Source organism: Larus michahellis, chromosome 6 (genome assembly GCF_964199755.1).
Source record: "Larus michahellis chromosome 6, bLarMic1.1, whole genome shotgun sequence".
Taxonomy (NCBI): Eukaryota; Metazoa; Chordata; class Aves; order Charadriiformes; family Laridae; genus Larus; species Larus michahellis.
In genome coordinates, this window is record NC_133901.1 from 62,820,355 (window position 1) to 62,837,029 (window position 16,675).

The window sequence follows — 16,675 nt, forward strand, 5'->3', positions numbered from 1 at the left end:
TAACTTTCTCAGTCCCTGTAGCAAAGAAACAGTGTCTTCCTTGTGTCAGTAAGTACCCTAAGCTAGAATGAAATGCTGTTTATTTTCACTTTTATAAAGCCTAGACTCTAAAACCTGGTGCCTTGCATCCTGCGCTTTGTTCTTCTAACTAAAGGGCAGGCTGCACTGACACACAAAGGTGATGAAGAAATGAAAGAATTCCAGAAGAGAATAATGTTATGACATCAGGCTCAGTATCTGGGATGAAAAGACTTCTTATAAGAAAAAGAAGACGACCAGCAACAGGAAGTGTAACAAGCAAAATGAGCAAGACGACTGTAAGATACAGATAAGCGAGAAGGAATGTGGGTTCTCATCTTAAGCATATTTACCTTGCAAAACTTGTACCAACACATAGAACATATTGGCTGGTTGCAAAGCAGCACTAGCACGTAAAATGAGAAGTTAGGTTAGTCTTTTCTACCTTGCTGGATCCTTCCTCTTCTCTTCTTTGCCATTTTATATTTAAGGTTTGTCTTGGGGATTCTGACATAGATTTTAAACAATCACATAAGAAATGCTTGCCCCTGTTGTGCATTACAGAGACCTTGATTGCAATCTAGATGGATTGGGATGGCCTATTTAGATTAAGACAATTTCTTGAGGTAGCAAACTTCTCTTAAACTGCATTTGACAGTGTGTGGATGCCTATTTGCATTACAACCATCAGATTCACTGCCTGAAGGCTTGTAAGACAGTCCTCAAAAAGGAGACTTTCAGCTGTTGTCTAAAACATCTGCATGTGGCAGCATTTCTCCAAGAAGACAACATGATTTTTTCTTAACATTTTCTGTAAGTTCTTGTATTAAAGAGAGCAGTGTTTCATGAGGCAGGAAACAATTTCAAAAACAAATGGTTGTATACTTCTGTTCGAGTAAAACATCTTCGAGTGGAAAAATAAGTCAAGATTTTTTCATTATCTTTAAACCAGAAAATATCTATATCATGAAAAGGTAAAAAAGGACACTCTTTCCCTTGACTTCCCTAGAAATCTTTTACAATGAGAATGCACAAGACCGTCTTACTTAAAGGCTGCTATAGCTCCATCACTCTGCTAAGGCTCAGCAAAGCAACAAGAACGTACAGCAAAGGAAGCAGCAAGTGTTTCAGGCCCATATAGAGTCCTGCTACAGGACCAGAGAGCACAGCCTTTTGGATCCCAGGATATGTCATGCTTCTGAAACACTATTTCTGCCACCACGGAGTGTTCCTATTCCAAGCAAAGCTCTAGGCTTCCCATCTCATAGCCTCCCCGCTCTTGTTGCGGACCTCCTTTGAGCATTTCCCAATTTTTTCTACCTCTCAAGGACCCAGCTCTCTTTCCAAGCTATTCTGTCCCCAAAGTGCTCACATCACAGCCTACCATTCTCCCATCTCTCAAGCATGCCTGCGCTCTTGTCAAATCTCACTTCCTCCATCTTATTCCCTCTCGCAGAATAGCAAGAGCCCACCGTAACTCACCAGGTTTTAGATACCAGCTTTGACCTATTAAAACACATGGCTCAGGAAAATTAATTAGACCGGCCTGATATGCCTTGTTCTTCACAAAACCAGGTAGCTGTTATTCATCTGCATATTGTCTTCTAAGTCTGTAAGTATTTTCACAGTCCTATGTATCGCTTCCATGATTATTTATTCCATAATTTATGCAGCAATTAAAATTACATAGAAAGATTTATAATTCCCTAGCTACTCTTTCTCCATGGCATGGACTGTGCTAACCCTTTTCCTATCATCCCTGAACTCCCCAGGTTAACTGCTAACAGTTCTGAGATTGCTCTGCAGATTACCAGACCTGTGATTTTTCAGTCACACCATCCCACTAGCTTAAATGAGTAACTAGGACCTCTCATAACCTGGAGGGCATAGGTGGCTTCTGTCATGACCAGCTGGGTTTAGCTGGCATCTCCACTAATGAAAATCGGCTTCCAAGTCAATGCATACAACAATTTCAGGGATCATGAAAAAAATTAATTAGCTTCATATTAAAAACTAATAACCCCAAATAAAATTCAGAATGGTTTGACAGTAGAAGGACATGATCTCTCTGTTTTTTTATTTCAGGTGAACGTAAAGAGAAATCATTGTATATAGAAAAGCTCCTTCTGCTATCCCTATTTTTATTGCACCAGGGAGACAGGGACCAACAACAGTTCCAGACCCACATATTTAAGTGTCCACTCTGGACAATATAGCAACTATGGGGAAGCAAGCATCACAGGCAAGGTACATTATTGTTCCACAGCACAAAACACTTCATTCTCAGATTTGGTAATTCAGAAGGCAATGGATTGCCTACACCCACCTGGGAATCTTCACCTGAAAGGAACTAACTCACATTTCCAAAGGAAGCTTTGTCTCACAACCCTACCCAGGATAACGGGGTGGCACTTTCAGCTTTCTGGTACATCTCTAGCAATAACAAACTGCCAACTGGGTAAGATCTCACGGAAAGCTGGGAAGAAGAGCAAAGCCAAACTTTCAGGCTAGACACATAACAGTGACACCTCTTGGTATTAACAGGCAAAAGTAAATTTCTTATGCCAGAATAATTTTGGGCACAAGCAAACATTCATTTAGTATCCTCATGTTATGCTAGTATACACTTGTATTTATTTTATCTGTAGCAAACCTAAAGTTGTAGACTGCATTGCAAGTAGACAGCTTCAGACTTTTTTTCCCTATCAATCACAGACAGATTCTTAATAATAACAACAACTAATTTTGTAGCTACCATCTAGTTGTGAATCTGCATAATTTTTTTTTCCTATTTTCTGGTGTTTTTCTGTTCTTTGGCTAATGCTAGCTAAGGTAAGGCACATCCTTAATAACTGCATGCTGAGTTTAAGGAGGGCAAAGATTAGAGTATGAAAGGAATTTTTCTGATGCACATTTTAATATAATAATTGGTAGTTAAGCAAGACAGTACAGCACTAGAACTGTGATTAGTCAGAAATATTCACTTCTCATTCATTGTTGCATGCAGTACTACAGACAAGATTTTAATACAAGCAGACACCCTCTTAAAAAGCAAATGTTTCTACCCTAGGCTGCAGTGCTCCGCTCCTCGCTGGAAAAGCATGCAGGTATATTACAACCAAACCAAATACCTCAGACAGACATTAAAAATAGCTTTCCTTTGCCACATAGCATTCAGCTGAATGCTTCAGGATGATAGTCCTGCTCTATCTGCATTGCTGTCTTCACAAACTATCAAATGAAATTACATTTAAATCCATTCCCCTTATTCACTCCTGTGAAGTCATCATGACGGCTTGTATCATGAATACCTTCTCCTCAGAAACAGATTGTGCGATACCATTTTCCCTATGATATGAGGATGGGGGAGAGGCTGAAGTTTTAGTGAGTAATCTTACTCAGATATAGAAAGAAAAGTGTGCCAGGAAAAAAAATTTCTTCCAAAGCAAATTAGTTTACATAGTAGAAAAAAGAAGAGAAAGAGGGGAAAGCTTTTGCAAAAATGTTGAAAATTCTTTCCTCAAAGTGAACTAAAAAGGGACTAATCTGCCACAAAATTAAATCATCTCTCGTCTTTATTCACAATATATTCTAATATGATTACTAACAACCTGACCTAATATGCCTGGCTGTTTATATATTTTATTGAGGATGATTCTGTTAAATTTCTGCCCACAGACTTTTTTCTTACACAGATGAATGGAGAATTTGAGAACAGAAGCCACTTAATAACAGAAATAATACCTGGATGGCAGTAATGGCAACGTTATAACATGGGTAGTAACCCAGGGTACATCATGTTCATGTTCTCTATGCTACTCTGAACAATGGATGCATCAAGAAAATATGATCTCATCACTTGAGAGCGTACATCAGGGTAAAGGGCGAATTTAACCAATCTCAGGTACATGATCTAGGTTTAAGGATCATGAGAAGTGAGGATCTAAACCTACATCTTTGAAATCAAAGATGACAGCATAATAGCAAAGAACTGATTCAGAACATTGTAACTATTTCCTAGGGGAAAACACAGCTCAATCAAAAAAATCAAAAGAAACACTTTGGGTAAAAGGACTGATTTAGCTCAAAAGTTGGGGTTTTTTATATAGAAAGAAAGGGGAACTCATCAGCTCCAAATACATCACAGCCTTTTTGCTCCATTTTTCCCCCTTTCTCTGTGCTTATAAGCAACATATCAAGCAGCATAAAACAAAGTATCCTGTTCTAAGAGATCTAAAATGAAATACTTATCTTTCAAAACTTTCTATCTCTCCAGCTGAATTCAGCATCAATTATGAACAAAAGAAACACAATGTTCAAAAGCTTTCAAAGAATGGGATTTTTCACTTACAACAGAGTTTTCTGGCAAAGTCCATTGCTGAGAGCTGGTAGCAAAACTCTGGAGTCCTCAAAATTGTAGCCTACTCACACACCAGGGAATGACATAATTACTGAAATAGCAAACCTGGTACAGGACTCAGTAAGAAGACATGCTTTTCACCTGGAAAGAATTAGGAAGAAACCAGCAAGCTGCTACAAACATAATTGAGCTTTGGTTTCATTGCAGATCCCAGAACCTGCAGCATTCGCCAGAAATTCAGGTAAATACTCAGGTTTTTCAGACATGTGCTCAGTCAAAGTCTTTTTGAGGGCTCTTCATTGTGGTGGCAAACCTGAGGCAACAGTCTGTCTTGATGAAGCAACAAAGCTATCATCGGATCTTAAGGAAAAATGAGCCCACTCTTTAGCTTAAATGTGTAAGACAGTACAACTGATGCTTGTGGTTCATTTACTTTTTTTACATACAGATTTCCTCTTGCAGCAGAGCAGGTGGAGTGAGAAATGCACGGCAAGAAGTTTGCAGAGTTACTATAGAATTTGTTCCCTGCTTGAAGAAGAGGCAAGGGGAGTGCAGAAATGATGTGACAACCTCATCTTCCCTAATAGTGGTTACTTGATTCCACAGGAACAAGAGAGTTACAACATTTTAAGAAGCAGTGGCCTAACATGGATGATGTATTTGGAAAGTCTTCCACATCTCCCATGTCATAATGTAAAAGCCCAGACACAACTTCTTTAGGATCTTCCTTTAAACATTACCTTTGTTGTGTACAGTAGAACAGCACTGTTCAATGTATTCCAGAAGGATGGAAAGGAATGTATGTTTGCCTTTCCCTGTAAGCCTTATACGAGCAATTTATAAGGTAAGGTAAATGCCTTCAAAGTCACTGGCTCTTCAGTATAAAAAAGTAAAAAAACAACCTTCTTCTGATACTCTGAAAGTGTGAGTCTATTTGAACAAAATCAAAGGGCTTTGCTGATTGAGATTCAAGTACTGAAAAAGGTTGAGTTGAATTAAGAGGAAATGTGGAAAGAATCAAATGTGCAAGGCCATTACAGTCAATGACTGTATTTACTTCAGTGAAGAATTTTCCTCATAAACTATTGATTTTTGCCTTCTTCACCAAAAGCAGTTCCCTTTTAAGTATAATTCAAAAGCTATGATAAAATGTGACAGATTGTTGTCAATTATATTCATTTGCATAGCATCAGCCCCAGCTGAGGAGGGAAGATGTTTATATTAACAGCTGTAAGAATTCAAAGTATGGTCTCAAGTAAGGCAAAGCTTTTAAAATATAACGAAAGAAGGGATCAAATCATTATAATTTCCATGTTACAGATAAAACCTAGAAACAGCACCCTACAGGATGGCAACAACCATAGCCATGTAAACTAATAAATTTACAAGCACTGGAGGACCTGGGTCTTGTGACTGTGATTTCTGATCTGTTCTGAAATTAAGCCACAGATGGATTTAGTCATTTAAGTGATATAGCTATATGGGACCACATTAGCTCCCTTATTTAGCCTTAGAGCTGAAGATGTTAACCTCTCCAGATGCCATAGCAAAATTCAATGGGTATCATGAATCATAATTCTCAATTGTGTTTATTAACATAAACTCAATCTGATTAAAAGTTCTATTACCTGCTGTGAGCAAATGCACGCTAAAAATGTACAGACTCTCTGTTCAGTTGCTGCAAAAGTTCTCACCAGTTATCACCTGGCTGTTGTCTACTGCTTATAAATAAACAGAAAGTTACTTTGCCAAAATTCAGTAACTTCTTTTCTTTTTAGCAAACAGAAATTGAAGACAACAACAGAACTAATTTCAGCCTAGCTCAGGACATGGCATTACCGTTTAAATAAATTCGTAGCCAAGATTTAATGAGATTACTAATTTTGTTTTGTTTTTTAAAGGTACTATTTAAAGAACAGTACCTAATCACTAAGGAAATTACAGTATTTGGCCACAACCTGGATCATCTAACTGTTCTTTCAAGCGTTATCACATCTAAGTGCAGTCAAACTCAAAAGTCTTTGCAGATGTACTGTTCAAGAACCTAATAAGCAATGTAAAAATCTACTCCGAAATGTTTCTGGTTTAGATTTGTCATATAATACTGTGATAATCTTTATATTTCTACATGCTAAATGTACTGGGTTATAAACAGTGAGTAGTTTCAGAATGGCTTTCAAGTCCTGTAAATTCCTAGTTCTCTGGCCTTGCGTCACTTGAAGCTTGCCATAATTCCTGCCTTGCCTCAATCACACCACTTTACTTTCTGGAAGTGGCTGCACTCAGATGATACTCATTATTATGGGATACACAGTGTCATTCATTATTACAGAGAAGACCCGCTCTCTTCTAAACTACAAAACATTGTGACAGATTTTATTCTTATTAGGAAACTATTAATACTTACTTGGCAAAATATCTTGCAGAGTTTTAGAAGAGTTTATTGTTCACTATTGGTATTTTCAACATATGATATGCTTTTATGTAAGATTTTTAGTCCTGGGAGAACTCTGGTGCCTTTGAAGACTTATGGGAAGACTTAAAAGACTTTTGTTGGAGCGGAACTGAAGGTAGGTGCTTATTATTTCTAGAAAAATAGAAAAAAAAAATATTTCCTGACCTGAAGAATTTAATGTTGCAGTAACTCCAGACTCATCAGTTAATAGAAAAATATCCCAATTCTGATGTGTGTTTTAAGGATCATCACTGCATACTTAAGCAGATTCAATAACTCTGATGGATCTTTATGATACAATGGAGTGGTGTCATCACCGTCTATTATGCCACGATGGGAAGTTGTTCCTTTTGAGGCAGTATGATAAAGAGGATATATCACAAAGCCATTTCATTGTTTTGTCTTACTACACCTGGAGATGAATACAGCACTTCAAGATTCCCTTTCCAGTACTAAGTCTAATATGCAAAGTCTTAGCCAAATATTACTATTTTCAAGAAAGAAAAAAAGAGCAGAGGAACAGGGCATAAGTTGTAGCAACAGAAAGGACTACTACCATAAATTGAGTTGATCATTCTTCCTAGTGCAGCCCATTATTACTGATTGATCTGTCTTTTCAAAAGGACCTATTGTCCTTACTTGAGGTCCTGAAGTGATGAAAAACTTACCATACTTACGAATAAGTTGTCCTAGAAACCATTTGCACTTTATTTCTAGAGTGAGTCTATCTTCAAATTCCAGCCACTAAATTATTTTACATCTTTACCCCTTTCTATCATACACCTTCTCTCCCTATAGGCTGAGATTGCTAAACTCATCTCTTAATTTCCTCCCAAATAACCCAAAGACCTTGAGCTTTTTAATCTCTCATCTATAAGGTATCTTCTCCATATCTAAAACCACTGCTGTTGCAGAAGTTGTCCAAACTTACTGGACTTTTTAAAGAACTTGCCTACACATTGTCACTGCTCTTCTCGTAAATGCCATATGCAGAGAAAAAAAGCATCTATTTGCTTCAGATTAAAATCTGTTTTCCTCAATAACCCTCAGTGATGCTCTGGTGAGTTCCAGAAGGTTATAAGTTTGGCTGGAAAAAAAGACAAGTGGCAGAAACAATCAGCGATTACACAAAACTGAGAAGCTGTTGTGAAGGAAACATCCGCAAGCTAGCACGTGTGGGCCACTTGGCAGTGGGGAAGTTGTTCCCATGGTAGGAACACAGAGGACAACTGGGCAGTAGAGCAGTCCCACACTAGTAGTTCTCCTGGGGAAAAATGCTTAGATGGGGAAAAGAAAACTGAAGATGTTGGTATGGGGGCAGAAAATAGTTGTAGCCTTGGTGGAAAGTTATGTCCAGGTATCTAAGACCCCACAATTATAAAGCAGAAGCACAAGAACCTGAGCCTATGAAATTATTTTCTTCCAGAAAAACGTACTCATCCATTCCTGTAAAGCTGATAGGGAACAGGTTGGGCTTTCAAGGAATTGCTTTTCTGGCAGCTAGAGAAATACAAAGGATTATGGGGATAAAATATAAGAAATACACCAACTCAAGAACAGTAAATAGTTCTAACGGCCAAATGTACAGAGCAGTGACTGGAAAGGAGGACAGTAGAAGATGAATACACATACTTCCGTATATCGGTAGACTTCTCACAGGGCATATGTACTTGTGCACATTTGGAGAGAGCATAAAAACTTGACATGTACAGGATTAAAGAGTCCCTCAAGAAAGTATATTAACTGGGAAACATTCACTTAGCTTCTAAAAATCTAGTGTTTACTGCAGGAGGCAATATTGAAGTGTGCCTTAAGCATGGTCTAAAATGAAATGTTTGAGAGGATTTTATAAAGAAATAGCATTACTAGGGACTTGATGATGGCAAAGTTCTGAATCCCCTTATGGCAGCAAAACCTGGTCCTGAAGTCTTCATTTTGATCACTACTGAGACCCTTTTTCTGCTATCCAGGTGTCCTCCACTCGAGGTCCAAGTAAGCCAGGCTTTTACAGCCTTTTTGTCCTGACTGTAGTGCTTTAGGACTGAGGTGCAGCAGGCAATTCAAAAGAAAAGGTCATTTTGTTAATAAATAGCAAGGGGATCCCTTTAAGCAAATTTCCTGTCTGGTTCTGCAATTCACTTAACATTTGTCAGGAGGAGAACACAGCTTTTTCCATATATCCTTTCATCCGCTGTAGCTGCACTGAATCAGCAAAGCTTGGATGTGGCAGACACTTTTTTTTCCACAGCCAGGTCTTCATTTACTCCACATACATAGTGAAAATGAACCACTTGGCTTCCATGGTTTTGCACCTTGTAGTTAGAAAGGATCAGGGAGCTCATTTTAGCATAAATGCATCTTTCAGGTCAGGCAGAGACACACAGAAAGAAGTGAGGGAAAAAGGGAACTTCTGAGGTTGGCATATCTCTTTCTCACTGGCTGTGACTCAGCGCCTTCAGATTCTGGCTGGGATAGTTCAAGTGCATCTACACAGTTCAAAAATCCTTGCATACCTCAAGGACAAACAGGCTCTTCTGACACATATAGTAAATGGGCGTGTTTTTGATCTCTGAATAAATGCATCTGTCTCATTTCACCACTGTTATTTCACTGGTTCACCTCAGTGCCATGATACAGGGACCTTCAGGGACCATTCAGAAATCATTCTGATTTCTTCAAATACACTGTTTGACAAAGCAGAACCACATTTCTCAGTGACCACTTTTTCTCTCCCTTTTCTCGATACATTGACAGTGAGGAAAAAGGAATCAAATGCTTAAAATACTAACACGAAGTCCACAGTGACCTATATCCATTATTAAAAGAGACCTATATCATAGAAAAAGCAACAACATTCCAAAGGAAACCAGGAAGAAACAATGCAGAATAAATAGGAATCTTCTCTATGATTCTTGGTTTGATACTTTCTAGTTTAACTGAACGATGTAATTCACATATTGATTTAACAGAATCACTTTTTATAGATTTGCATCAAATGAAACTGAGATATGCTGCTTTTTATCCTGTGTTGTTTTGGTGTGGTCCTGGACCTATCATCTTCCCATCCCCAGAAATAGAATAGGATAGAAGCAAAAAATACATCTACTTGACTCTAAAAAAAAATATAAAAGGGTGTGTGTGCGTGAGAAAGATAAGAAAGGATAATAGAAAGAGACATTTACAGATTCTTTGTGACCATAGCTCTTCATTCCAGGAACACCTCTTTTCTTACTCCCACTTTTTTGTGGCCTCAACCAGACTCACTTTTGAAGTTTTGAAAGTAAATGTAACACCTTCCACCAGTAATACATCCAACCAATAGTGCATGACACCTGATAGGAATTTTATTAAGACTGAATGTTAAAGCCTTACTTGTAAAACACAGTCGTAGTTTATCAGAGATTCCCTCAAACTCTCACCTACTTAAACTGACAACTCTAGCCCATCTCAGCATTTCTGCTTGGTTACTTCTCGTGGCAGAGGGATTTTCACTTCCCTTTGACTACTCAGTTGATCTCCTTTTGAATTTCACAAACAGATCTTGACTATTCTTCTCACAGTTCATCTATGCTAACTTCCAGTCTGCAAGTGCTATAAGACCTCAGGGCTTGATGGAAAAGGTTACTGGTTACCAGATGAGAGGTATTACATCCAGAAGTAACAACATGTTAAAAGAAATGAATGAAAGAATAGGTGAATCTCATACTATGAAAATGTCTGTGGGCTTGGGATGTTGCCCCCTGTGTACAATGGCAGTTAGTTTTTTCTCTTGATTACAAAACCACGAGAATATTAATTACAGACTAAAAAAGAGATAACAAACTGTACTCTGAGACGGTACGATGGACTTGCCAAAAAGGAGACTTAGGTGATTTCTCAACAAGGAAACTGTCTGCTTTTGTCTGTATAATATGTCCAGGAAACAAGAATTTATCTACAGGTTTTCACTTAAAAAAAAACCAAACCAAAAAAACCCCAAAAAACCCCAACAAACAAAACAAAAAACAACCCACAACCAACAAAACCACCAAAACCACAGGTTTTGCATCAACAGTATTCCTGGCCTGCACCTCTGCAGCCTTCTCGTTCAAGCAGCAGAACGACAAACATTTACAAACTCACAAGAGCCCAGATCAAAACCCTGATAGTTGTCAGGGGTGAATTACAGCCGCACTGGGGCAGCCCTGTGCAGAAGGGACACTGGCCCCTCTCTGCTGCTCACCAACCTGCCTGCACTGAACTGGCCACGGACTGCTTCGTACATGTGTTGGACAGGGAAAGCTTGCTCTGACAATATCCACATGTATCAAGTAGCATTAGTTATACCCAGCAAATAGCAGAACCGCTAGCATTTTTTTCCTGAGCATTTCAATGGTTTTAAAATATATTTCGAATTTTTTAATGGTGCCTGTTTCAAGCTGAGGAGAATACCATATGCCCAAACTGAAGAGTTATAAAAGCAACAACAAAATATTTTTAGGCAGATAGCTTTGACAGATAGATTTCTGTGAACACAAAACTCCTCATCAGTTTATTGTGTACACTGCCGAATCAGTTTTGTCAAGAAAACATTTTATTTCCTGATGCTACAGATGCATTTTCTTTCACCACAGCACGTATCCTGGGGGTTTTTGTATGCCAGTTTATCAAAAATAATGTGTAGGCTTGCCCTGCTGCAAAGGAGACAAGATGTGGGTACGAAAAGTAAAGCATCTGAATATGAAAGAAAAGGAGGTTCAAACACTTAGAAAATAAAAGAGCACAGGAACAAGGAAATATTTACAAGGCACAGAAAAATATTGTCCTGTTTCTTATGCTGAGTGATGACACTTCTTCTTCCTGAGAAAATAAGACTGACCAACAGTTTGCTCACTTGCTCATGCCAGATAGGTGGGTGCTCAACAGGAGCTGTGTCACTGTCAGGCTCCCAGGAGCAATATCATCAGCCATTATCACCAAAAGTGACTGTTCTCCTGCTTCTCTGACTTATTTTATGTTAAAAGAGTTAAAACGGAGCAACATCTCTTGATCTTCTGAATTCTGAGGATTTCAGAATCTCTTTTCTACCCAAAATCCTGCCGGGTTTTTACTGGGTAGAAGGGGAAGGGCAAGGGCAAGCTGGTCATAGCTGCCTCTTCCTACCTGCCAGACCTGACACTGCTCCTTCACCTTGAGGTTAAAAAAACAAGGAAAAGAAATGGGGGAGGTTTTACTACTCTCCATTAAAGTACTGTGTTGTGAATAAAAGAGATCATTCAGAAATTAGTCACCGTAGCAGCCAGAGTGTGAGAAAGAGAGGCACTTGAAAGCTTTGAAAGTCAGTTAAGAAATGAACAGCTGGAGGTCTAAGCACCAACCATTATCCAAGATGGAGACCAAAGTCATCTGGGCAGAGAGCGCTTGCAGATTAGGGACACATACTTTTATGAAAATGCATTAAAATTCTCATTTTAAATATGAGCCCAAACCAAAATTTCAAGTTTCATCACCTCAGAGAAGATAATACAATACCTCAGCCAGCATAACTACATGAGAGCACTACTGGAGCTCTACCTGAGCCCAGCACAAAACAGTCCCTCACCGATGCAAGCTGGCAAGAGAAACCTGATAACATCTATTTAGACAAGTGATCTGTGGCTGTTGCAAGGAACAGGTCAGTAAGTTTGAAGCCATATAGAAATGTCAGCCCTCTGTGTTTTGAGAGAACAAGGGATACTTTAAAGAGCAAATAAGTAGTAATTTACAAACCTTTTATTTTTTTCCAGGGAGTGAAAATCAGTTCATGCTGTAGTTTGTCAGTGCATAAGTGCTCAATCAGAAAAAATTCTTTGAAAAGATGAAGGATATCACTGCAACCAAGCGAGAGTGATGTTGGAGTTGTTTTGTAGCAATGGTGCTTATGCTGCAGGCTCCAGGGAGAGGGCAGTTGGCATTAACCCATTGCCAGATGAAATGAAGCCTGGCGAAATACCACCTGAGCAAGGAAAGGGGGCAAGAGAAAGCATCCCACATATCTCTGCTAAATCGTACTTGGGAATTGCTGACCTGTCTTTGGAGAGCTTACTGCCTGAGCTCTATGCATGTCCCACCAAATTGAGAGAATAAAGTTACATGGAAAAGAAGAAAAACAAATAGAAGGGGGAAAGCATCAGCAGTGAACAGTGAGGCCAATGTAGTATACTTCTTGCTATATTAAGCATGTTAAAGGCTGAACTCATTGGCCTTCATTGACTTCAATGAGCTTTTCATCAGCCCCTTATTGCAAACATGGTTTAAAATGACAAGGAAATCATACAAGCAATGACATTATGTAATTGTGTTTAGAGATAGGATATGGCTTGTAAATATCATCTACGGCTTTTTGTAAATATCTAATTGAATTAAGAAGCTGAATAAGCTTGGGCTGTATCTATAAATATTCTGCCAGAGAAATTGACAGTGACAATGTGACCGTGGCAACAAGAAAATCAAGGCCATATTAGATGCTATTCACAGGCAGTTTCATACTTGGGATCAAGACGATAAATTACTATAGGTTCACTGATATCCAGAAAATAAGGCTGATTAACAGCAGCTTATGGTGACAAGTATTCATACTCATCACTCGTCATCTCACACTTCTCCCAACATAAGCAGCAGCAAAATTATACCTTTATAGGGGGTGTTACTAAACACAGACTCCTAAATGCCTTCCTTAGGGCTAGAGCAGGGAACACCTGGCCTTTTTTCTGAGATTTTTTGTGCCTTTTTTATTGGCCTTTTACAGAAATGTAGAGTGGCAAAAATGATTCCTCACAGGCAATTCAACAGGGCCTGAAAGCCAGGACTTTGGTTCACATAACTTCACTGAAGTTAACTAAATTACACTGGCAGACATGACAGAAGGATCTGCTGTAATATTTAGTATCGAAAGTGCTTGCAGAAAAGGTATACTGACTTCTCAAAATATATTCTAAAACAATTAATAAATCATAGTACAAACACTACTCCATCTTACAACCACGCATGAGTTATAATATTGTTACCTCTAACTGGTTAATTTGAGAAAGGCAACCTATGAAGCGTACAGGCTGATTCAACACAGATTTTGTTTTACTTTGATTCTGATGGCTTTAATTTTACTAGATAAATTAGTGTACTAATACTAGATTAATACTACTACTAATACTACTAAAGACTAATACTACTAAAACTAGTACACAAGTTTACTAGATAAACTGGTGTACAAATACAAGATAAAGGAAGTCTAATTTCTTACTATCATAGGCATCAGCCCTATCATATTACTGCATTCATATATTTTATAAACTGTGTGTCTGATAATTATGTTTCTTAGACCCACCGTTTCTGCTAGGAGGGTGACCCACATACCACTCCTAGGATGATTGCAATTCTCAACCGTCAGTTTATTCCTGATCCATTTATGGACAATTGTTCCAGCCACCCTCTGCCTTAAATTACTTCTCTCATATTTATCCCAATAGAGAATACTCACACCTCTTCTCAAACTTCCTTTTGCCAGAGCACACATCAAGCGCCTTCAGTCTTTTTGTGGACGATAGGCTCTTCATTTGCCTGATTCATCCTCTCAGCCCTCTTTGCATCTGTTCTGACACATTGGTGGCTCCCAGTCAAATGATGTTCAATGAATGCACCCTGATTTTTCTTCCAGCTGTCATCTCCAGTTCGTGCCACCTGAACTAGTAGCAAAAATTCTGCTTGTAAGTCCCTCCACACATGACCCTGTACTTTGCTCTATTAAATTTCATGTAATTTCTCTTACTTCAGTCCTCAAGGTCATCCAGTTGTTCTGGTGTGGTATTTCAGCCTTCCTCTGTATTGACAATATCTCCAACTTTGTGAGATAAACAAGTTTATTTAAAATGCTTCTACATTTTGTACCAAATTTATTAATAGAAGCATTAAGCAAGGCTGATGCTTGAGGAATTCAATAGTAATTGCCCTTCAATCCAACAGTTTCCTTTCCAGATCATCCCACTGTTATTTCTCTTTTAGCCATGACTGATTTCTGTCTCTTCCAGTTTTAATAACTATGCTTGTATCATTGTTTCACATGCTTTACTGAAGTACAGAGAATTAGATTTAAAGAACTTCACAGGTCTAAAGTTTATCAGAGTTAAAACTGGCTTAATTACTGATCATTTATCTTTGGTAAGTCTTTACTGCCTTCACTCACTGGCTTTTAATCTCCAAAAATTATTCTGCTAAGTCCTTCATGCAAGCACAGCCCTTTTTTTGTTTTGTTTTAAGAATGAATGTCTCACCTTCTACATCTATAGTAGTGCTCTTGGAGTCCTCATTTTGCAACTGTTTGGCAGACAGCACTTTCTTTTCTTGTCTTTTCTTTCTTTCCTTTCATTTATTTATTTTATTTAGTGCTTTGCCAGTTCAGTGAGGTCCAGAATGCACTCATTTACAAGTCAAAAATCCCAAAATAGACCTTAAAAACAAATCATCATGCAACACAGAGACAGGTAAATGCACTTGCCTTACTGGAACACAGACTCTTTCCTTTCCTGACAAACAAAATGCTGCATCAGCTCTGGCTTCCTACATTGCCTCTTCTGGCTTTTTTGCGAGCTTAGAAGAAACAGAAGCAGATAGGAGTTGGAAAAACAGAGAGAGGAGGGTGTTCAACCCTTCACAGTATGATAGACTTGGATACGTAAAAATTATACAAAGCCTAGCTCAGTACTGGATCTAAGCTGGCACAGGCCAGGATTTCCCCAAACTTCCAGTTAAGCAACAATGACAGAGACTTAAAAACCAAGCTATTACTGTTCACTTCAGGAAATGGAAGTGCAAATCTGTAACGGACATAACTATAGAGGTGAGCTGCTATGGTTTCCTATGAACTCATATAATTCTACCTGTCTGAAAGACCACTATCCACTTTCCCAGTAGATTTATACATAATGCAATTTAATAGAGCAAAAGGTTCTCTCATTGATTCTTTCAAATCTGACCAATTGTTCTCATGAAGGTGAAAAATAAATATGTTGGGGCATTAATAGAATCAAGCAAAATAATGCATGATTCTTTTAACTAGAGAATATACTCTGTGCCTGCTAACGGTGCTCAATTTATTTGCTGTCAAGGGTATTTCAACATTGTATTTACTATAGCAACCCCTGAAGATGCTCTTCCTGCCAGTGAAAGTTAGCTCTGTGCTTAGAATAATAATAGCTTAATAAAGCTGAAGCAGTATGGGAGACTAACGTCTTAGATAGGTAAGTGCTAAATACAAATTACATGAGCAGAACAGGGGTGAAAAGAAGCCAGTTAATCGCATCCAGCCAGCAGGACATTGCACTGCCAACTAACAAAATGCAAGCTGAAAGACATACATCATCAAAATCACGACAATCCTTCCTTGATATGAACTATGCAACTATTACTGAGGGCTCCTTGCTTTATTACCGAACCCTTGCAGAAAACATCCTTTGCACTAGTTGTTCTCCAGGGCTGACAATATCAGCATTTTTCTGAAAAAAAAAAAAAAAAAAAAAAAAAATCCTTACTCTCCCTACCATCCAGCACAGCTGCATGACAGGAACGTTGCATAGGTCAGCCAAAGACATTTTAATGCAATTTTGTTAGATGTTATAACGACTACAACATGGCTGCTCATCTTAACATGCTTGTGTTATTGATAGAGCCTTTACTAGTTCTTCCAGTTCCAGTGCCACAATGGGGAATACTGACGGGGAAAGACTTAACTGTCACTCATAACAGCTGCTGAAAACAAATGGAAAGCTAAAATGAGTATTCAGAGTTTGACAGGAAATAAGGCTTGACTCCCAAAAGTCATTCACAGTCAC